This window comes from Homarus americanus, unplaced genomic scaffold, assembly GCF_018991925.1.
Source record: "Homarus americanus isolate GMGI-L3 unplaced genomic scaffold, GMGI_Hamer_2.0 scaffold54495, whole genome shotgun sequence".
In the NCBI taxonomy this organism is placed as follows: domain Eukaryota; kingdom Metazoa; phylum Arthropoda; class Malacostraca; order Decapoda; family Nephropidae; genus Homarus; species Homarus americanus.
The window spans coordinates 10,059-33,002 of record NW_024736228.1 but is presented as its reverse complement, the minus strand read 5'-3'; the positions used below and the strand labels follow the sequence as shown (position 1 = coordinate 33,002).

General features: G+C 45.4%; 1 non-coding gene across 1 annotated transcript; it reads left to right on the top strand.

Moving 5' to 3' along the window:
* Positions 1-1,192: 1,192 nt before the first annotated feature.
* On the top strand, positions 1,193-1,264 carry Trnap-ugg. The gene has a single exon. It is a non-coding gene; the product is annotated as a tRNA-Pro (tRNA).
* Positions 1,265-22,944: the final 21,680 nt, after the last annotated feature.

Genomic DNA, 22,944 nt, shown 5'->3' with positions numbered 1-22,944 from the left:
AGACAAAGTCTGTGGAATTGTTTTATTTTCTTCTGGAGATTGAACTCTTCCCTCACTGTCACGTTCACACACACACACTAATTCTCTGGATGCAGGAGGTCCCGGGTTAAAATCTTGGACAAGCCCTTTCGTTATGTTAGATGTTGAAAACTTTATAACATCTTTATAATCTTTAACATCTCGTGGGTCTGTAGCCGCCAAAAGGTTCTTAGAGTCATCCCCATGCCGTGACCAGGATTCGACCCTGGGTTATTGCAGCCACAACGCAATGTACTAACCACTATACGATCACGGCCGCTGACTCACGTTATAGTGACTCAGGAGATATTAGCCTAGACTACGACAGATAAGGTTCGCTTTGGATAGGTTAGAACAGGTTATGATAGATCAGGGTAGGTAGGGGTCCAGGCGGTGTTTTCCAAGTGGGGTACAAGAGGCGTCTTCCAGGTGGGGTCCAGGTATCTTCCAGGTGGGCCCCAGGAGACGTCTTTCAAGCGGGGTCCAGGTGGAGTCCAAGAGCCGTCTTTCAGGTAGGGTGCAAGAGCCGTATTTCAGGTGGGGTCCAGAAGGAGTGTTCCAGGTGGGGTCCAGGAGGGGTCTTTCACGTGGGGCCCAGGAGGTGTCATACAAGTGGAGTCAAGGAGTCTTATTTGAGTAGGGCCCAGGTGTCTTCCAGTTGGGGTCCAGAAGACGTCATCCAGGTGGGCTCCAGGAGACGTCTTGCAGGTGGGATCCAGGGGGTAATTTTCAAGTGGGGACCAGGAGGTGTCTTTCAGGTGGAGTCCATGAAGCGTTTTTCAGGTGGAGTCCAGGAGGCGTCTTCCAGGTGTAGTCCAGGGGGCGTCTTCCAGGTGTAGTCCAGGGGGCGTCTTCCAAGTGGGATCCAGGAGGCGTCTTCCAAGTGGGGTCCAGGAGTCGTCTTCCAGGTGGGGTCCAGGAGACGTCTTACAGGTGGGGTCCAGGAGGCGATTTTCAGGTGGGGTCCAGGAGGCGTCTTCCAGGTAGGGTCCAGGAGACGTTTTACAGGAGAAAATTAGAGTAACTGGAGAAAAGCTGCGACGTTTAGTGGGGTTACATTGGATAACACCCTTGTCACATCTGACCGGAACTGGTTATCAAATCCACGTCACTCACGTTATCATTGCATGGCATCAATTCCTTAAATCTATCTATCTTCTCTTTATTATGCAGCGGCCTGTTGGTCTAGAGGTATGATTCCTGCTTTGGGTGCAGGAGGTCCCGGGTTCAAATCCCGGACAGGCCCGTTCGTTATGTTAGATGTTGGAAACTTCATAACATCTTTATTAACTTCAGCAACTCGTTTGTGTCTGTAGCCGCCAAAAGATTCTTAGATCAAATCCATGGACTTAAAGAATCCTTGTATAGTTTTACCAGGTGTGTAAATTAATGAAACAATAAGCCGGGGTAATAATGTAGTGAGTTTGTGTTTGAGGGCAGGACTGTTCCTTCCAGCACGTGTGATAGTGAAGTAGATGATAGCTCTGTTAACTGTGGTAGATGGTTGTTTTGGGAGTATGTTTGTGGCGGTTGTTTGTCGAGGAAGGTTTGGGGAACCATTTGTCATTAGTCCTATTTCCTCAACCTCTAAATATACCACCAGTCCAGTAGCCTCATTACTTGTTTAATCTCCTGCTATCATTTATAAGATTTGGTTAGGTTAGGTTAGGTTAGGTTAGGTCAGGTCAGGTCAGGTCAGGTCATCCGCCACGAAGCTAATCTTACCATCCACCGTAATATATCTCTTTTATTATCACCATTTTTTACTCGCTTACCAGTGATTTTCTCTGAGAATTTTACCCATCCCTCTTTTAAGATTTTTGTACACTTTTATGTAAGGATTTGTACCATTTTTCTGTCTCTTATTCGTGGACTTTTATATTGCACTATTTAGATTCTATGTTTTTGTTAAGTGTGTTACTAATGTTTTGTCCTTTTCTCTTCTCTTCTCTTATTTTAGTTTGTTTTTATTTTACTATAATTTCTTCCCTTTTTTCCTATTTCCTCACTTCCTTCGCAGCGTCTACCGTCACTCTTAATAGATTATCTCCGCTAACACCTTCAGTACAGGGACGCCACTTCTAATATTTTATTTGGTTAACGCCAGACGATATTATTCAGCACAGAAGGGGCGCCGTACACAAGGGATTAATGTTGTCTAGTTCTGCATCATGTGTCACGCCATAAACCAATCACAGTAGACCAGTTGACACGAGACGCTGACAGCTAAGAGTAGTGTCAGGATGTTTATGTAAATGACGTCATAGCCGCAGCACAGGAACAGGGTGTAGTACCCGACCGGCTTAGTGAAGAATAACCTCGTCAGTCGCTTACGAATTGATACTGGTGTGTTGTTGAAGCTTCCGTCTCAAGGATCATATTTCAGAGGTGATGGAATTCTCTGTTATGGATTTCTCATCGACTGTATTTACTGGAAACTTTGTGGAAACATAGGAAGAACTTTTAGTTTTGTGTAGATACAGTATAAGGTTTCCACCAAGAAGCTTAAGAACTGTCAGATTGTGTAAGATTAGGTAATAATCACGACGTACAGTACCAAAGTTTTAATTGTACTTTGAAACAATCGTTAGTTGTTAGGGTCACTTAGCCATGGAAGATAATTTTTCTGAAAGTCCAAACTTCTGACAGAGTGCAAATTTTAAATGCTCAAAAAGTAGTTTTATTTGTGTTATTAGTATTGTATTCCTGTAATAGTTGAATGTGTTTTATCTTCATGTCGGGAGGAAGAACAATTTATGTTAGGTTGATAAATTTGATAAGCAACAATTAAAAGAAATTAAACTATTTGAACAGAGAATAAATTAAAGAAATATAGAAAACTGATAAAAAAGATGTAAAAAGTAAACCTCAAACTTTATAATTATATATTACAAAAAACTGATAACTTATTACATCTACAGAGAAAACCTTAAAGAACGAAATATAAAACACAGGAGCTACTGGCGCAACATATTAGACACCCTCGCGTCTTAACTTATTAAACAAAGTCACTCGTATTTATATAAGTGGTACAAGACTTGGCGGGATAGCCGACCGATACAGAAGCGAGCACAAGGGACCCCTGGCCGTAGGTAGGCCGAGGCCGATCTGAGGGAAGTTATCTAGCTAGGCAAGGAGAGTTGCTAGACATTACTAGGACAATAAATGAGGTCTTCTAATTACTCGACTAGCGCGGTACAGACATAGTATATCGGGACATAGTAAGTGAACATAGGCATTAGACATAAGCATAGATATCAGACATGCTATAATAATATGTAGTAATACAGACATGTGAATAAATGGTACAATGAATGGTAACAGAGTCTTGGCGTCAGGCGTGTTCACATCTCTTGGTATTTACATATCTATACACCTCCCTCCCCCTTTACGCTCGTAGTGCAATCTCGAGCGGCTACGGACTCTTTTTCCATGAGTCTGGGGGAGCGGCGAGGGACAATGGGAGGATCAACTGACGACCTTCGTTCCTGGTCTGGGCAAGGGGACACAGGGGACGGGGAGGAAGGTTCGTCACTAGAGGATGGCACTGGGCGGAGATGGAAATGAGTTTCGCTCACGGCGGTCACACTCGTCCGCCTTGATCTGCCATTCATCTAAGAAGGACTGGGGGTGGGCAGGCACACAAGTACGAAGGGGGCGGCCATACAACACCTGGGCAGGAGAGCGTCCGGCAGGGGTAGGGGTGTTACGGAGTTCCAGTAGGCCCCTGTCGAACTCCTCGCAGTCCAGGTTCCCCGTCGGTGCTGTCTTGAGGATGAGGTATTTTACGGACTTTACCGCTGCCTCGGCGTGGCCATTCGCCTGCGGGTAATGAGGGGAGGTGGCGATGTGGTGGACGCCCCAGCGTTCGGCGAAGCTCTTGAACTCGTGGCTATTGAACGGGGGCCCACCGTCGGTTCGGAGGCGGAGAGGCACTCCGATTTCCGGGAAGAAGCAACAAAACATCCAGATGACCCTGGAAGAGGTGGTGTCCCGACCACAGGGAACTACCACGGGCCATCCAGAGAGCCTGTCGGCGACCACCAGGAAAGACTTTCCGGCCACATGAAAGAAGTCGGCGGACACGGACTCAAAGGGCCGCTTCGGGAGGTCATTGCACAGGTACGGCTCTTGTTGCTGGCTGGGCTGGAGTTGCTGGCAAGGCTCACAGGCCTCAACCATGCTCTTAATTTCGGCGTCAATACCAGGCCAGAAGACGGTCTGACGGGCCCTGCGCCTGGTGGCTTCAACGCCGCGGTGGCTGTCATGGAGGCGGGATAAGGTGCGCCGGCGGAGGGCAGCGGGAACGACGATCCTGGGGCCGTACAACACCAGCTCTCCGTCCGCATAGAGGCTATCCCTTAACTTCCAGAAGGGGAGGGCGGAGGCGTGAATGTCGTAGCGGTTGGTGGGGAATCCAGCGGAGACGTAGGCGAGGAGTTGGACGTATGCCGGGTCTTGAGCGGCGGCGATGCGAAGCTCCTGGAGAGTCCTATCGTCTTCGATGGAGGGCGTCGTCGTCGTCTTGTCAGCAAGAGAAGTGGCTGTGTGTGTCACTAAAGACCGAACGTGAGCCCCGGCCGTGGTACAGTCAACTTCATCTTCGGGTGTGGGGCGACTAACAGGGGTTCGGGAGAGGGCGTCTGGTATGCACAGAAGCTTCCCGGCGCGCCACACAGCTGTAAAGACGTAAGGGGCGGTCTTCTCTTTGAGACGTTGGAGGCGAGGATTTTCGATGGCGTCCAACGTGTAGTGATTGAGGATGGGTATGAGCGAGCGATGGTCCGTCATGAGGGTGAAATGCCCAAGGCCGAACAGGTAAAGGCGGCACTTGGCCATAGCCCAGGCGACTGCCAGCATCTCTAGTTCGATGGTGGCGTATCTGGTCTCCGTGTCCGTCAAAAACCTGGAGCCACACTGAACTAAGCGCAGTCTACCCTGGCCGTGATCTTGAAGGAGGGCATATCCGAGGCCGTATAGACGGGAGGCGTCGGTCTGGAGGACCACTGGTAAGGACGGGTCGAAGGGTGCCAAGGCTGGTGGTGACAGCAACGCCTTCTTAACATTCCTGAACGCTAGGTCGTGGTCAGGAGTCCAGAGGAAAGAGCGCTTGGGGCTCATGAGGGGGCGTAGAGGTTGGGCTGATGTGGCGATTTTAGGGGAGAAGTCGGCCAGTTGATTTACCAGGCCCATAAATGAGCGAAGGTCGGTCAGGTTCGCTGGAGTAGGGAAGTCCCTGATGGCCTTGACCTTCTCCTCATCAGCTGAGATCCCCTCTGGCGAGATGTTGTAGCCGCAGTAGTTAACTTGGGAGGCGGCGACCACAAATTTGTCTTTGTTCAGGGTGATACCATGGGCACGACATCTTGTGAGCATCAGATGAACTCGGTTCAAGTGGGCCGGGAGATCATCGTCGAAGAGCAGGATGTCATCTACGACCTTCACGCAGTTGGTGACACCCTGCAGAGCCATATCCCCACGGAGGCAGTACGCATCCCCCGTTGCTGCGAAGCCCATGGGTCCGCGGCAGTGCTGGAAGCGGCCGTAGGGCGTGATGAATGTAGTGAGGTGGCGATCTTCTTCCGCCAGGTCGACTTGCCAGTACCCATGTAGTGCATCCGCCGTGGTAAAGAACTTTGCAGACGGGGTGACGCTGCGGACTGCTGGGATGGGCGTAGGCGATGGATGGGCGGGACGGGAGACCTGCGAGTTGAGATGGGTGAGGTCCACTGTGATGCGAACACCTACAGGCTTGGGTGCCAAGACCATAGGGTGGCACCACTCGGAGGGCTCCTCACCGGCGTGTCTGATGATCCCCTGCTGCACCAGAGAATCGAGCTCCGCCTTCACCTTGTCCCGTATGGCAAAGGGGATAGGCCTGGGTGTGTGGATGGCGAAAGGCGTCGCGCCAGGCTTGAGGTGGATTCTCATCGGGGGGCCTGTCATCTTCTTGAGCGGCGTCTTCTGGAGGTCGGACTTGGAGACAAGGACGTCGCTGAACTGACGAAAAAAGAACTCCCGGGCGGCAGCAGGTGTGGTCATGGCTGAAACAGGTATCTCTGCACACCTGTTGAGGTGTGTCACGGCGAGGATGGGCTTTGGGAACTCGGATGAGACGATGGCCAAGTCCTGACAATGGCCACATGACAAGAGAGGGGTTTGGATGCCCTCGTGGACGTGGACTGTGGCAAGGCAAGACTTGGGACCGAGCTGTAATGTTGCCTTGAAGCACCCCAAAGCTGGAGACATCGGGGACCCGTCCGCTGTGAGCACGTCGTTCATGGCTGTGGGTGACAGGCTACTCCTGGGAATGTTGAGGGCGTCCAGGTGTGTTGGTCCAATCACCGTGATGTCCGCGCCCGTGTCAGGTATCATCAGGAGGTTGGAAGAGTTGGTGCCGTAGGACAGACGAACATTGACGGGCTTGGGGGACCTGTCACTCGAGGCATCATCCACGCGTAGGCATCCTTTGTTGTTCTTGGGAGACGGTGAAGAGACATTTTGACCTGGGGATGGAGGCTTCTTGGTGGACCCGCAACACTTGGCGAAGTGTCCTTGCTTGTTGCAAGCGTTGCATGAGACCTTGTTGGCGGGACATCGAGGTGTGCGGGGCCAATGGCCTTGAAACCCGCAGTTTCGACATGTACCATCAGCCGCAGGGCACTTTCCTGGACCGTGCTGGCGCTGACAGCTTCTGCAGGATTCGGGAGAAAAAACTGGTGACCGTGACGGGGGCTGTGGAGAGGACGCCGTCTGCATCTGGCGTTGATTCCTCTTGTAGGTGGAGACGGCGTGAACTTGAGATGGCGATGAGTGTATAGCTGAGGCAGCCTCTCTTGTGGCCTCATACGACCTGCAATGGGTGACGAAGTCGGTGAGGGGGGAGGCGGCGTCGAGGGTGAGGAGTTTCTGAAGCAGGTCCTCGTCACGTACACCCATCAGCAAGATCATCTTGAGCTGGATATCGGCACAGGTTACAGGATCGCCTGTACATAGGTCCACCTCGGCTGCTAGGTCCTTAAGTCGTGCATAGAAGTCTGAGAATGATTCCCCAGAGGCTTGTTTGTAGGATAGCAGTTCCCTACGACGCAAGGCTTCATTGCGGAGGCCACGGAAATGACTCTGCAAGGCGTCTAAGACCTCTGTCACTGACATGGAGGAGTCAGGGGGAATGGCTAGCGTGTGCTCTAGGAGGCGTTGAACATCGAGGGAGATGCACGATCTTAATTGGATGAGTTGTTTCTGAGGGGGCATTCGGTTGAGGTCAGACATGACAGCAAAGTCTTCGAAACGACGTCGCCATTGACGGTATACTTGATATGTTGCATCAGATTGAAGAGGTGGGGGGCTGGTAACTGAAGACTTGCTGTGCAGGGGTGTGCTCGAGACGGCAAGCGGTGGAGGAGGCACGGAGAGGTCGACGAAAGTTGAGACTGGAACAGGTGGTTGAGGAGGCACTGAGGCATACCCAAGGGGGATAGGTGAAGAGGCTGAAGCTGGCGAATTGGTTGTGGCAGCTGGTGAAGTCGTCCTCATTGCCAGCAATTCCACTAGTCCCAGGAGTTTGTGGTTATCAGCTTGGTGTTGTTGTTGAAGTTGGAGACGGTAAGCTGATTCCTCTTGACGTCTTTGGGCTTCCTTCTCTTGGGAAACTTGTAGGAAGTAGATTAACTGACGTATATCCTGGCTCCCATCCTTTGAATTTGGCGCGCCCGGCGTGTGAGGCGTGAGGGGGGGTGGGGGGGTCTGTGAGGCTTCGTCTACCTCATAATCCTCATCTAGATTTCCCGGCAAATCGTCGTGGTCAGACATCTCGTGCTTGGTGTGGTTGCGATGGGAAAGACAAGGAGAATAAGGTGAAGTGCTATGTTTTTATCAATGTACCTGCCTAAGTGCAGGAACTGGCGGGCAAGTAAAAGAGTACTGACTGTAATATTTGTGAAGTGAGGGGAGACGGCTGGCAGCGGTGTATCCCTCCGGGCGCCCGGGCGGCTGGTGGTGACTCAGTGTAGGGGAGTCAGTGGCTTGCGGGCCTGTGCGGGCAGGGGATGTATGCCGGAGGTGCTGTCTTGGAGACTGGGCTGAAGGCGTTTCTGCTACCTGTAGGGCCGCAGAGACATAGCAAACAGACATGAAAGGCACTGCACTTCACTTAGGGCACTTCACAAGGTCACAAAGCACTGTAAATCCAGGGGCACTGTGGAGTATATCTTCTGGGCGGGAAACAGAGAGGGCCGGGAGACGGACTAGGCCGGGAGACGGACTAGGCCGGCTTTTGCAACTTGTGAACTGTCGTGTTGGAGCTACTCAACTGCGCCATGTAGTGGATGCAATCCTAGACAAGGTTCTTGAAACTCCAGAGCACAAGCAGTAGGTATATTCAATAAGTGTACAAGACTTGGCGTGATAGCCGACCGGTACAGGAGCGGGCACAAGGGACCCCGGACCGTAGGTAGGCCGAGGCTGATCTGAGGGATGTTGTCTAGCTGGGCAAGGAGAGTTGCTAGACATCACTAGGACAATAACTGAGGTCCTCTAGTTACTCGACTAGCGCGGTACAGACATAGAATATCGGGGCCTAGTGAGTGAACATAGGCATAGATATCAGACATGGTATAATGATATGTAGTAATACAGACATGTGAATAAATGGTACAATGAATGGTAACAGAGTCTTGGCGTCGGGCGTGTTCACATATCTATACAGGTTCATACAGAGGAGTGTTAGTTACAAGACTAGCAAGGTCATCCTAAAACTGTATCTTGCTCTTGTGAGACCACACCTGGACTACGCAGGTCAGTTCTGGTCACCGTATTACAGAATGGATATAGAATCCTTGGAAAGAATTCAGAGGAGAATGACAAGACTAATCCCGGGCATTAGGAACCTTGAATATAGAGACAGGCTAAAGCATCTTAATTTGCACTCCCTCGAGAGACGTAGAGCGAGGGGCGACCTGATAGAGGTGTATAAGTGGAAGGCAGGGCTAAACAAAGGGAACATTACAAAGGTACTCAAACTATCCAACCAGGAGCGAACTCGTAACAATGGTTTTAAATTAGATAAATTTAGATTTAGGCGTGAAATCGGTAAACACTGGTTTGGAAACAGAGTAGTGGATGAATGGAACAAGTTACCAAATATCATCATTAACTCGAATACGCTGAATAGCTTCAAACATAGGTTGGATGCTTATATGAGCAATAGGGGTTGGGTGTAAACGGGACTGCCCAGTATGGGCCAATAGGCCCGCTGCAGTTTCCTCCATTCTTATGTTCTTATGTTCTTATGTTCTTTGCTGACGTCAGCAGGCAGACTTCCTCGCCTACCTCTAACCTCTTATAAAGAGAACATTTTATGGTTCTATATACTGTACTTTGTTATCTCAGTATCTCACATAGAAAATAATACTAATAGAGAGTTTAATCTTGCATATAACTTTAGCTAAGGACACCAGTCAGTGTGGTGGGTGATACACAGAAGGAAAGGTTAAAAGAAAAACAATGTATTTCAGTTATAGTCTTGTATTTAAATAACTGCAGCTTAAGATAGGGTAATGATGACTATATATACAGTTGCCTACAGGCGTTCTTTTCCTCCCTGTTTGTCCATTATACTAATAATGTAGACATGAGGTGACAGGAGTTATGACTTCATATGATAAGTGTTACAGCCACTGACAACAGATTATCAGATTATGGATGGTGGGGGGGGGCAGTTAGAGCAGGTGATCACAGGTGCTGCCTTTGCCTCCAGGTGTGAGTGATGTGACAGGAATTATGACCTCACAAGACAAGTGTTACCTTCACTGACACTTGTTTCATCAAAAGTTTAAACACGTAGACGTTTACAGTCATCCATAGACTCACATTTATGGTACAACAGTTGCAGAAGTGCATGCAAAACACCTGGTTCCACATTGAGCTGAGAATCCAACGATGCAGTGTACTGATAGATGGGAAACGAAATTGACTTCTATCAGGCAAGTAGTGATAAGCTTTCGGGCTTAAGCTGCGAAAGGTCAGTACTCGACTGATATCCTCCTCAGACCAGTATATTACAGGGACACCAGTTGAGAACAAAATCACTTGGGAAGAGAAAAAACTACTAAAAACATCATTAGTCGCAGCAGTAGCCTTGATAAAAGTATTTTCTCTTTGGTCTTGCAAATAAATCCTCTCCTTCTCCCATCCTTTTTTTTTCTCAGTGAGAGGAACATCTCTCTCCCTCCTTACATCATCCAGTTCACGTTGTAAATCCACAGTGATCAGAACTGGTCTCTCTTCCTCTGACTTGTCTGCTACTATTAATGTTCCTATGTCCAATAGGGCACAGAGAGAGAGAGAGAGAGAGAGAGAAAGAAAGAGAGAGAGAGAGAGAGAGAGAGAGAGAGAGAGAGAGAGAGAGAGAGAGAGAGAGAGAGAGAGAGAGAGAGAGAGAGAGAGAGAATTGTAACTATGTACAATTGCCTACAGGATAACCTTTCCTCCCTGTTGTGCTCATTATATTAATAATGTAGACATTAGGTGAGGTTCTTAGATTAGACTTTTTGTGCAAGAGATAGGAAACGTAGGACTTAGGTGTGTTCTCCTGTGGCTGGGATAGGGCATGTAGCTGAGAGGATAGATAGAGTCTTGTCAGGGGAAGTTTCGCCAGTAGATAGAGGGGAGTATAATTGGTTACTTAGAACAAGGGGTAAAACAGGACCAGGGAAGGGTAGGTTTAAATGTGTACTATACAAACAGTAGGAGCATTAGAAATAAAATAGACTTGCTGAGAGCGGTTGTATGTACTGAGAATGTAGACGTCATAGTAGCCACCTAAACCTGGATGAATCTGGCGAGCAAGAACTTTTTATCTGAGTAACACAAAGAAGGGTACAAACTTTTTCACAAGGACAGGGAAGGTAGGAAGGGGGGAGGAGTTGCACTCTTCGTCAGAGATACATTAAAATGGTGCATTAATAATACAATAAAGGGTGAAATAGGAACTGAGTCTGTATGGGTAGAAATGGCAGAAAGAAGCGAAAACTAATTATGGGAGTGATTTACCGGCCCCCAAGTCTTGGGAAAGAAGCAACTCAGCCCATATGGCAGGAAATGAGTAGGGCAGCAATATACAACAACCTATGCATTATGGGGGATTTCAACTTCAGAAATATTGACTGGGACAACATTGTAGGTGACTATGAATCTGAAGACTTCCTAGACGGAGTACAAGACAATTTTTTGAATCAACTAATTACAGAACCTACTAGAGGTGACAATATATTAGACCTAGTATGAACAAATAAAGAAAATATTATCAGAGATATCACAATAGGGAAAGAACTTGGGAACAGTGATCACAGAGAAATCAGGTTTACCCTAAATTTGGAAAGGAAAAATAATGAAAATATGGTCAGAGTCCCAGACTTTCCATCGGCGGATTATGAGGGGTTAAGAAGGTACCTAGGCTTAGTTTAGAGTGTGTTGTATACACAATGTCCCGAGAAAGCAGTCATGATTATAAGAACCAATTTCGTCTTTCACTGCTTTTGAAGGCTATTGACTTAAGGGGAGGGGGGGGTGAGAGGCGTGGCCTAGAATGGCGGACAGGTGTAACGCTTGTCATTAATTAATAAAGAGCTTGTAAGCTGGTAAGATTAATTCGTCAAGGAATACGTCTCCTTTGTGAGTCAGCTTATTCACAACTTGATAACTCGGTTAAGCGCGATGTTTCCAGAAGTTGCTAACCATGTTAACAAGTTTAGCTAAGACGGTGACTATCGTGAAAGACTTTGGCTCCTCCTCGATAAAAAAAGTCAACTTGTTATCTCAGCGATCATGTAGAGAGGGGAATCATTAGTTTAGGCACAGCCCGTGTTTCGCATAGTGTATGTGTCTTAATATTGGCATAGTTTATGTGAGTATATGTTTGTTAGCATAGCATGTGTGTCTCAGTGTTGACATGCCGAGTATATCTCAGTTTTGGCATAGCGTGTGTAGTGCATTCCAGAGGCAGGCGAAGATTTACACCCTCAACTGACTGGGTTTCGTGTGTATTCCACTACAACAACGAGCATTGCCCAGCGTGCTTGTTCAGTTTACCTTCATCGCTCTTTAATACGTGGGAACAACACAAGAGGCGGTTTTCTGTAGTCTTACAACACCAGTGACGATCAATCCTGTGTCGTCCAGGGCAGAGTTGGATCCTGACATCAATTATACAGACATTCCACTCCACCAATTCTATTTATCTCATTCCACTCTTAGGTAAGGTGGATCAAAGGGTATAGAAATCTAGAAGGGTGAAATAACATTGGTGGAAAGCTAGAGTGGAAACCGACAGGAAAATACCTCCCCTCCCCACAAAAATATTTAACACACGGGTAGAAAAATCAACACACATTGTATATATCCTGACTTTACACATGTAGTATACCAAGTGAATCTATAACACCCACGGAGATTCACAACACTTCAAACTAAACTATCTTACAAAGCCTAACGTTTCCTTAATTAGATCAGGTTGGGTATAGTGATTCTATTTCATCAGGTGAGGGTTGGGAAGCCTTGTGTTCTCCCGTTAAAGGACCAGCTTGTTACCTATGCCTGTAAACCTTTTTTTAAAACACAATTATGATTAGATTAGGTTAGGTTAGGTTAGGATAGGTTAAGTTAGATTGGGTGAAGTATGGTTAATCCGTGAATTAAAACAAAATTTTTTAATCTTCGTTTCGTTAATCTGACAATTTATTTTCGTGGGAGTATCAACAGCAAGAAGCACCAGGGTTGTATGTAGAGATGGGGGCTAGAAGCATAATGAATTAACGAGCTTCAAACACTAAACAACCTTGAATGACAGACCACAAACGACACAATCTCTTCCCCTGATAACACCAATTACTAGAAAAAAAATATACCAGATTAAACTCTTCTTATACACAGGAAGAGCCAAGAGTGTTTAAAGGAAGTTAGTTTGATTTTCTATAATATCAGTAATATCGATTCTAACATTACAAAGTTGTTTATCCGTCAAAGACTTTTTATGCATTTTCATAATTTTATATTTATTCCCCGATATCCTGAGTATGTCCATTCGTGTGTTCGTTTCCGTGTATGATCATGTGTTATTGTGTTCGTGTGTCGTCCGTAGGTTCGTGTGTTCATCTTTCTAGGAAGGAAGTTTAACCCTGACAGCTTGAATAAAGGACCCTGGCCAAACTCTGTACCTGACATGACCCAACCTAACCTAAACACAATTTAAACTAAACTGAACACGACTAAACCATGCTGCTATCTATCTAAATTTTGTCAAGCTCAAATAATCCTTGTCACCACTGTCATACACCCACCAACCCACAGTCATACACCCATCAACCTACAGTCATACACCCATCAACCCACAGTCATACACCCACCAACCCACAGTCATACACCCACCAACCCAGTCATACACCCATCAACCTACAGTCATACACTCACCAACCCACAGTCATACACCCATCAACCCACAGTCATACACCCATCAACCCACAGTCATACACCCACCAACCCACAGTCAAACAGCCACCAACCCACAGTCATACACCCACCAACCCGCAGTCAAACACCCATCAACCCACAGTCATACACCCACCAACCCACAGTCATATACCCACCAACCCACAGTCATACACCCACCAACCCACAGTCATACAGCCACCAACCTGGCGTCATACACCCATCAACCCACAGTCATACACCCATCAACCCACAGTCATACACCCACCAACCCACAGTCAAACACCCATCAACCTACAGTCATACACCCACCAACCCAGTCATACACCCATCAACCTACAGTCATACACCCACCAACCCACAGTCATACACCCACCAACCCACAGTCATACAACCACCAACCCACAGTCATACACCCACCAACCCACAGTCATACACCCACCAACCCGCAGTCATACACCCACCAACCCGCAGTCATACACCCATCAACCCACAGTCATACACCACCAACCCACAGTCATACACCCACCAACCCACAGTCATACACCCACCAACCCGCAGTCAAACACCCATCAACCCACAGTCATACTCCCACCAACCCACAGTCATACACCTATCAACCCACGGTCATACACCCACCAACCCACAGTCATACACCCATCAACCCACAGTCATACACCCACCAACCCACAGTCATACACCCACCAACCCACAGTCATACACCCAGCCTCTGTATCTGACTTTACCTGACCTGACTTAACCAGATCCAATCAAGAAACCCATTATTTTTCACCTCTATTACACCTTGAAGCAGGTATTGAGGCCACCTGACCTGACCTCAATTACTTTGCAGTATTCCCAAGGCATCTGACCACCTCTGCTAGCGTATTCGGTACACCTAACATGACATGACCTGACCTGGCCTGGCCTGACCTCCAAGAACGAGAAAATATACCCAAGATCTATTTAAATCTATCCCAGAAATTTAAACCTTCAATATATTTGTTTTTAGTTCATTGGTTATGTCTTTGTTTTGCTCTTGTGTTTACGGTTCTTGTTTATGAATTAAAGAAACGATAAGAGAATCCAGCCTGTCAAACTTCTACTGATAATCACAACTCGAATTATGCAACTGAAGAACAACAACAACAATAAAAAGAACAAGAACAAAAAGAACAGCAGGATATAATTCCTATAGAACCTCATGACTAGTTTATTAATGCCTTAAGAAACACTAACAACAATCCTCAGCCAACACGGACCTACAAAACATCAACAAGGTGACGACAACAACAGCTCAAACGCTCCAGCTTAACACCTACAAATTTCCGGGAGTTTAGTGTCGCTACATGAAACAAACACGGCGGCGAGTCCTACAGCTACACACCGTAATGGTCGGCGGAGCAAAGGACGAGACAGCGACGCGTACTCATTGGTGGAGCTTTAATAACAACAGCATGTGGTAACTAGGAGATGTGTGTGTTGTGAGGTAGTGAAGGACCACAACATCTCACGTTTTGTGTTACACGTCAAAGACTGAACAATGTGAAGCAGCGGCCCTCCCCCCACACCACGCTGCCTGTAGTAACACCACCGTTAATAAAGGACAAAACGGTACAATATGGAGGTGGGGGGTGGCGTGTGGACAAGGCACGAGAGAGCGGCCTTGTTAATATGATGGTCACTAGACACGGCCAACACCAGGTGGCGGGTGTAGCTCTTCCTGCTGAATAAAAACCAAGAGCGAGTTTGACGACGCTACACGAACACCGTCCTCAAGGGGGACATCTTGGACTCGAGTGTGAGAGATAGAGACTCCCAAACAATCAAACACGTCTGGTTAATTCCTTCACTTTTATATAAGAACACATTCGTCTTCAACTAAACACGATTTCTTTTCAACTTCTCCTAAAAAAAATTCCTCTTCGACTCCAAGGCTGAAATTCGAGTCCCACTTGAAACGAATAAAATAAAATATATGTGAAGAGAAAATGTAAATAGTGTGTTTGACTGTGTGAGGCTGATGGAAGCAACACTAATTATGCTGTATAATGGGTTGTGTTCAGTAAGGTCAGAGTGATTAGTGGCGCGGGCCATCACCACTTCCCGCCTCCTATACACGCCCCTACACCCACCACGCCTCCCTCTTGCCCAACTCAACACGCCCACTTAGCTACCCCTACACGCCCCTTACCCTCCCCCCACCATACACCACGCCCCTTGCTGCCTACTCCTTACGCGCCCCCACCCCTCCACACCACGCCCACCCACTCATCGTACACTAATAAGGTGATAAGATTACCTCATCATGACACTGGTGTGAATCAGCATCAGGAACTCACCTTCCCCTGCATCAAGGTGCCCACCCTCACCCACCCTACCTGGCAGCCACTCACCTGCGTATTATACCACCTGACACGGGAACTCACACACACACGGGATGACACGGTAGAACACAGTGCTTGTAAGGTAAATAGAAGCCAGTCTTAATGGGTCCCAACCTTAAACTATTAGGACTGAGGCCCATTAGTATTGAGAGCCGTCAGGATTGGGACTCATTAAGACTGAGGTCTATTAAGACTGGAACCATTAGGCCTGTGGTATCTTTGGACTGAGGCTCATTAGGAGTGAGAACCATTGGAAATGTGATCAATTAGAATTGGGGCCCATTAAAACTGGGACCCAATAGGACTGGGGCCCATTAGGACTAGGGCCCATTAGGACAGGGGTTCATTTGATAAGATGCCCACCTAGTAAAAGTGCAAAAGAGGGCATGCAAGATTATTCTCTCCCCTTCCTACTCCACATATCAAGAAGCGCTCAACACACTGACCCTTTCGACTCTCACTGACCATCACCACGACCACATCTGCAAATTTGCTAAGAAGCTTCTACACCATCCTCGACACCGGCTCCTACTACCACCTAAGATCCCTAGCCCGAGAATTGCTGTTTGACACCACAACCGCATCCAGCCCATAAGTGCACGAACTGATCGCTATAAGAACAGCCCAGTCCCAACCATTGTAAAAATTATAAATAACTTGTAATAAACCAGTGTATTCACTCCCAGTAAATACTACTTCTTGCACTGTCACTATGTTGAAATGCACTGTAGTTTGAGCTTTTCCCCATCTAGTTATTATATATCTTATTTGTATCACTTATGTTACTTGTATATTATTTGTAATTCGAAACCCATTCCCCAAATATGTAACTGTATATTTTCAGCCTTCTGGCTGACCTCACTAGGGGAAAGGTCACGGCAGGGTTAGCTCCAGAGGGATAATTATCAGATATGGCCAGTGATATGTGCGGTCTTGGGTATGAGAGTTTGTTGACCAAACTGGAGTGGTCCACTGAAGAATTGGCGAGGGCCAAGTTAGAAATTGAGAGGGCCACGTTGGAGAACCTGAAATTAAGGAAAGAGCTGGCGAAGTTAAAAGGAGAGGCTGGACGAGTAAAGCCAGTGTCTGACGAAAAATCAAACGAGTGGAAAGTCGTGAGTAGTGGGAGGACCAAGCTGGTGGTCAAGAAGCACTCAAAGGATACGACAACAACGACAACAACAGCTAAGTGTACCAACCCGTTCAATCCCTTGATAGACGAATTGGACGTTAGTACAGTCAGGGGCAGGGATGACAAGGAAGGTATAAAAACTTTAATTGTTGGTGACTCACAGGTAAGGTACATGGACAGGGCCTTTTGTGGTAAAAACAAAAATAGGATGAGGGTGTGTTTGCCAGGAGCTGGGGTGGGGATATAGTTGACAGGATGGACAATATCTTGTCTGGTAATGGGAACAAACCCATTATCTGCCTCAGTGCAGGAGGCAATGATATTGGCCGGTGTAGGAGCGAGGAACTTCTTGATAAGTTCAAGGCAGCCATAGATCATAGTAGGACTAAGGGAGGGATCCCTATCATATGCGGTGTCCTGCCTAGAAGGAGAGTTGGCAGTGAATGGTTGTCAAGGGCAGTTGGTGTTAACGACCGTCTTGACAGATATTGCAAGTCAATATCAGTCCCATTCATTGACAACTGGGACAACTTCTATGGCAGAAGGGACCTTTATGCTAGGGATGGGGTGCACCTGTCTAGGGCTGGAGTAGCAACCCTGGCTGGGGCTCTAGGGGGGGCAGTTCAAAAGATATCGAAGTCTTTAAACTGCTAAGAGAACATAGGAGCACGGGGGTGGAGGAGACTGCAGTGGGAGCGGGTAAACAAGGCGAAAGATTACAGGGAAATAGTGTTAGGAATGATGACAAAACTAAATTAGACAGGGAGTTTAAAACTAAACGCGGTAAGGGAAGGACTCAGAACACGACTAACTTAAATGTATACTACGTGAACAGTAGAAGTATGAGAAACAAAATGGATGATATTAAGGCCTTGGTATGTACCGAAGAAATCGATATAATTGCATTCACTGAAACATGGATCAACCTAGACACACGTGAATTACCAGTCGAATACCAAATTGCGGGTTACAAACTGTTCCATACCGATAGGCAGGCCAGGAAAGGAGGCGGAGTAGCAATCTATGTTAGGGATAATCTGAAGTGTGAAATAAATAGGGAAATAAAAACTGAGAGGAATACAGAAACAATTTGGATAGAATTAAGCGACGGTCGGGAAAAATTAATCACAGGGGTAATATATAGACCCCCCAATCTTGATAACGTCAATGAGCGACTTATCTGGGATGAAATGCGCAGGGCTTCCATACACAACAAAGTCTGTACAGTAGGCGACTTTAACCTTGGCCAAATAGATTGGACTGTCCTTACGGGTAACTCAGAATCAGAGGATTTTCTCGAGACGATCCAGGACTGTTTCCTAGGTCAACATATAACCGAACCCACACGGGGTAATAATATACTGGATTTAGTTCTGACGAACAGAGAAAACCTCATTAGCAATGTCGAGGTAGGGAACGAACTTGCAAACAGCGATCACAAAGAAATTCGATTTCAGTTAGATTTTCAGGGCAGACGTAAGGAAAATTCCACAAAAGTACCAGATTTCAGAAGGGCAAACTTTGACAGTTTAAAGAGGCAGCTGAGAGAGGGGGTGTCGCGCTTGGCCGTGAACCTGACAGATGACACCGACCTGATAACGAGATCTGAGATTGCCGAGTTCCACGATAATTTAAATAGTGAGTTACTTAATGCACAAAGGCAGAACATACCATACAAAAAACTCAGATCAGACAACAATGACCCTAAATGGATAAATAATTATTTAAAAAACATCATTGGCCAAAGGAAGGCTACAGGTAGAAGGATAAATCGTGGCGAAATTCACCTTCGGGACTATTATAGGGTATTGGCGAGTAGGGTTAAAACCGAGATAAGGAAAGCAAAGAGGAATAATGAGGTAAGGATAGCAAGGGAGGCGAAGACAAACCCCAAAGGATTCTACCAAATGTATCAAACTAAAACACGAGAAAAGATTGGACCAATACGGTCAGACTTCGGCGAGCTCACTGATAACGACGGAGAAATGAGCAATAATTTGAATAAATATTTTTCAACAGTTTTCACCACCGAAAATTTAAACATGATATCCGAGGCACCGACTCTATTCAGAGATAGTGAAGAAAACAAATTAAGTGAGATAGTAGTGACTAGTAACGATGTTAGTAAGCAAATAGACAAACTAAAGCCTAATAAGTCACCTGGTCCCGATGAGATATTTGCCAGAGTATTAAAGGAATGTAAGGAAGAGCTTAGTATGCCCTTAGCAAAGTTATTTAACATGTCATTAAAAACAGGTGTAGTACCAGAATCCTGGAGGATAGCGAATGTAATACCGATTTTCAAGAAGGGGATAGATCACTATCCTCTAACTACCGCCCAATCAGTCTAACATCAATAGTAGGCAAATTACTGGAAGCAATCATTTCAAACTCTATTCGAAATCACCTGGAGAAGCACCGATTGATCAATGATGATTCCCAGCATGAAACTTCTGGCGGACGTTGCACTAACTAATCCATTAACATTCTTTTCATCAGTTTTCGAATCAGTGGACGAGGGGCACAATTGTAGGTGTGGGTATATCTCGACTTTAGCAAAGCCTTCGACAGAGTCCCCCACGAAAGAATAATTAGAAAGGTAGAAGCACATGGCATCAAAGGTAATATTCTTAAATGGATTAGGGCGTGGTTACAGGACAGGAAACAGGGAGTGAGCATTAATGGCACTCTGTCCCATTGGAGCAACGTCACAAGTGGAGTTCCCCAAGGCTCAGTACTTGGACCATTATTATTTATTATATACATAAACGACATAGATATCGGCATAGACAGCAACATAAGCAAATTTGCAGATGACACTAAAATAGGGCGTGTTATCAAATCTGACGAGGACTTCGGCAAAACTACAGGAAGATCTAAACAAATTTTTCGAATGGTCTGAAAAGATGAAATTCAATGTCGACAAATGTAAAAGTATACTCAGTATAGGAGATGTAAGTAGAAACCAGATACCAGATGGTTTCGCGATGCCATAAGAAATCCGACTACTTGAGAGATTTAGAGGGTATGATAAAGTAGGAACCTTAAGCCAAGTAAACAATGTGTTTTTTCGTAACAAGGCTAATAAAGTACTTGGGTTCATACAAAGAGTGTTAGTTACAAGACTAAGCGAGGTCATCCTAAACTGTATCTTGCTCTTGTGAGACCACACCTGGATTCACTTAGTTCAGTTCTGGTCACCGTATTACAGAATGGATATAGAATCCTTGGAAAGAATTCAGAGGAGAATGACAAGACTAATCCCGGGCATTAGGAACCTTGAGTATAGAGACAGGTTAAAGCATCTTAATTTGCACTCCCTCGAGAGACGTAGAGCGAGGGGCGACCTGATAAAGGTGTATAAGTGGAAGGCAGGGCTAAACAAAGGGGACATTACAAAACTACTCAAATTATCCAACTAGGAGCGAACTCGTAACAATGGTTTTAAATTAGACAAATTTAGATTTAGGCGTGAAATAGGTAAACACTGGTTTGGAAACAGAGTAGTGGATGAATGGAACAAGTTACCAAATATCATCATTAACTGGAATACGCTGAATTGCTTCAAACATAGGTTGGATGCTCATATGAGCAATAGGGGTTGGGTGTAAACGGGACTGCCCAGTATGGGCCAATAGGCCCGCTGCAGTTTCCTCCATTCTTATGTTCTTATGTTCTTAATGAACCGTTAATTATTATTATTATTATTATTATTATTATTATTATTATTATTATTATTACACTTAATTCTACCAGTTGAATCACAGGTGATGGCCGTCAGCCACGGTAGTTGAACACCAACTCAAAACAAGGGTTCGACTCCCTAATGAGAAAAATGTCCAATAAACAACATTTCAGGTCGAGTTGTTTACATATTGAATGGGGGACGGCCATCTTGTTTCCCTTTTCACCGGGGGATTCTGCCGGCCGGTGTCACGACATGGCCGCCGGAGCCCATATAGCCCCTTTGTTACTACTGCTGCCGGATACACCTGTGTTGTAACCATAGGTGTATCTGGCACCTATACACACCTGCCTCGAAGTCAGGTGTAACCACCACCTGTACACACCTGTACATCACACACCACAACACCTTCCACACTCCCAACCAAACTTAAAGCAATTATTATATATCTATAGTGTAACTAACTACACATTACAATACACTGAAATAATAAAAAAAAAATATATTCAGAATCTAAGAGAAGTATAGGAGAATAATCCTTAAATACAAACTCTATAAAACTTAATCTTGGTTACACCGCATTTTTTTCAGTAAGACAATATATATAATTACATTGGGCAGTCCATTACCACAAATTACACTGATAAACGGTACGTAATGGATACTGAATTACAAGTCTCATAACTAAGTCTGGCTAAAACAGTGGTAGACATTGTTTAGACATAAGCCAGTTGACTGCTGAGGTGAACATTAAACTGGTATGATAAAAATAGCAACCAATGATTTGAAGATTAATTAATGCAAATGTGAAATACCTAAGAGAATAGCAAATAAATGAAATACACCAACGCGATAAATAAATAAGAATGAATGGAAAATTATTGAACAATAAAATGAAAATAAGAAAACGAATAAACAGTAAAATGAAAATAAGTAAGAATAAAAAAAAGAATAACAATTACTACAATAAAACTAAATAAAACAAAATAAACAGAAAAGAATAAGAAACACAATAAATAAATAACACAGCAACACAAACAACATCATTTACTGTGTTACTTCACATCAACGTGTCCAACATTTGTCTTGACTCCATTTTCTTGAATATAACACACATCCCGGTAAAAAAAAAAACACCAACGACAACAATAAATAAATAAACATTAAAAATAAATTCAATATATTTTGCCTAAGATTTTTTTACTACGAAGTCAGGGCAAAAAGTTTGTATACGAATCTTCCTCAACATAATGCGGGGAAGCAGTTCTTTCACCACAGTTATACTCGTAGGTTATACTGTAGAGATCCCCGTGTTCAGAATACAGAGCCACTTATTGACGGTACAGTTACAGCCATTTATTGACGGTACAGTTACAGCCACTTATTGACGGTGCAGTTACAGCCACTTATTGACGGTACAGTTACAGTCCAAACTTCTTGTACACTTAGGGGCGGTTGACAACATGTGAACGCTGCTTGCATTATAAATTGTCAGAATAAAAAACTAAAAAAAAAAATCCGATACTAAGAAAAAACTGAGTAAATTAATGTTAAAATATCAATCTACCTTACCTACATCACCTCCTTAAGTAGATGGTATATTATCCAGCATGTCCAGGGAATACCCGAGGCACCGACTCTATTCAGAGATAGTGAAGAAAACAAATTAAGTGAGATAGTAGTGACTAGTAACGATGTTAGTAAGCAAATAGACAAACTAAAGCCTAATAAGTCACCTGGTCCCGATGAAATATTTGCCAGAGTATTAAAGGAATGTAAGGAAGAGCTTAGTATGCCCTTAGCAAAGTTGTTTAACATGTCATTAAAACAGGTGTAGTACCAGAATCCTGGAGGATAGCGAATGTAATACCGATTTTCAAGAAGGGGGATAGATCACTATCCTTTAACTACCGCCCAATCAGTCTAACATCAATAGTAGGCAAATTACTGGAAGCAATCATTTCAAGCTCTATTCGAAATCACCTGGAGAAGCACCGATTGATCAATGATTCCCAGCATGGCTTCACAAACGGACGTTCTTGCCTAACTAAACTATTAACATTCTTTTCATCAGTTTTCGAATCGGTGGACGAGGGGCACAATTATGATGTGGTTTATCTCGACTTTAGCAATGCCTTCGACAGAGTCCCCTACGAAAGACTAATTAGAAAGGTAGAAGCTCATGGCATCAAAGGTGACATCCTTAAATGGATTAGGGCGTGGTTACAGGACAGGAA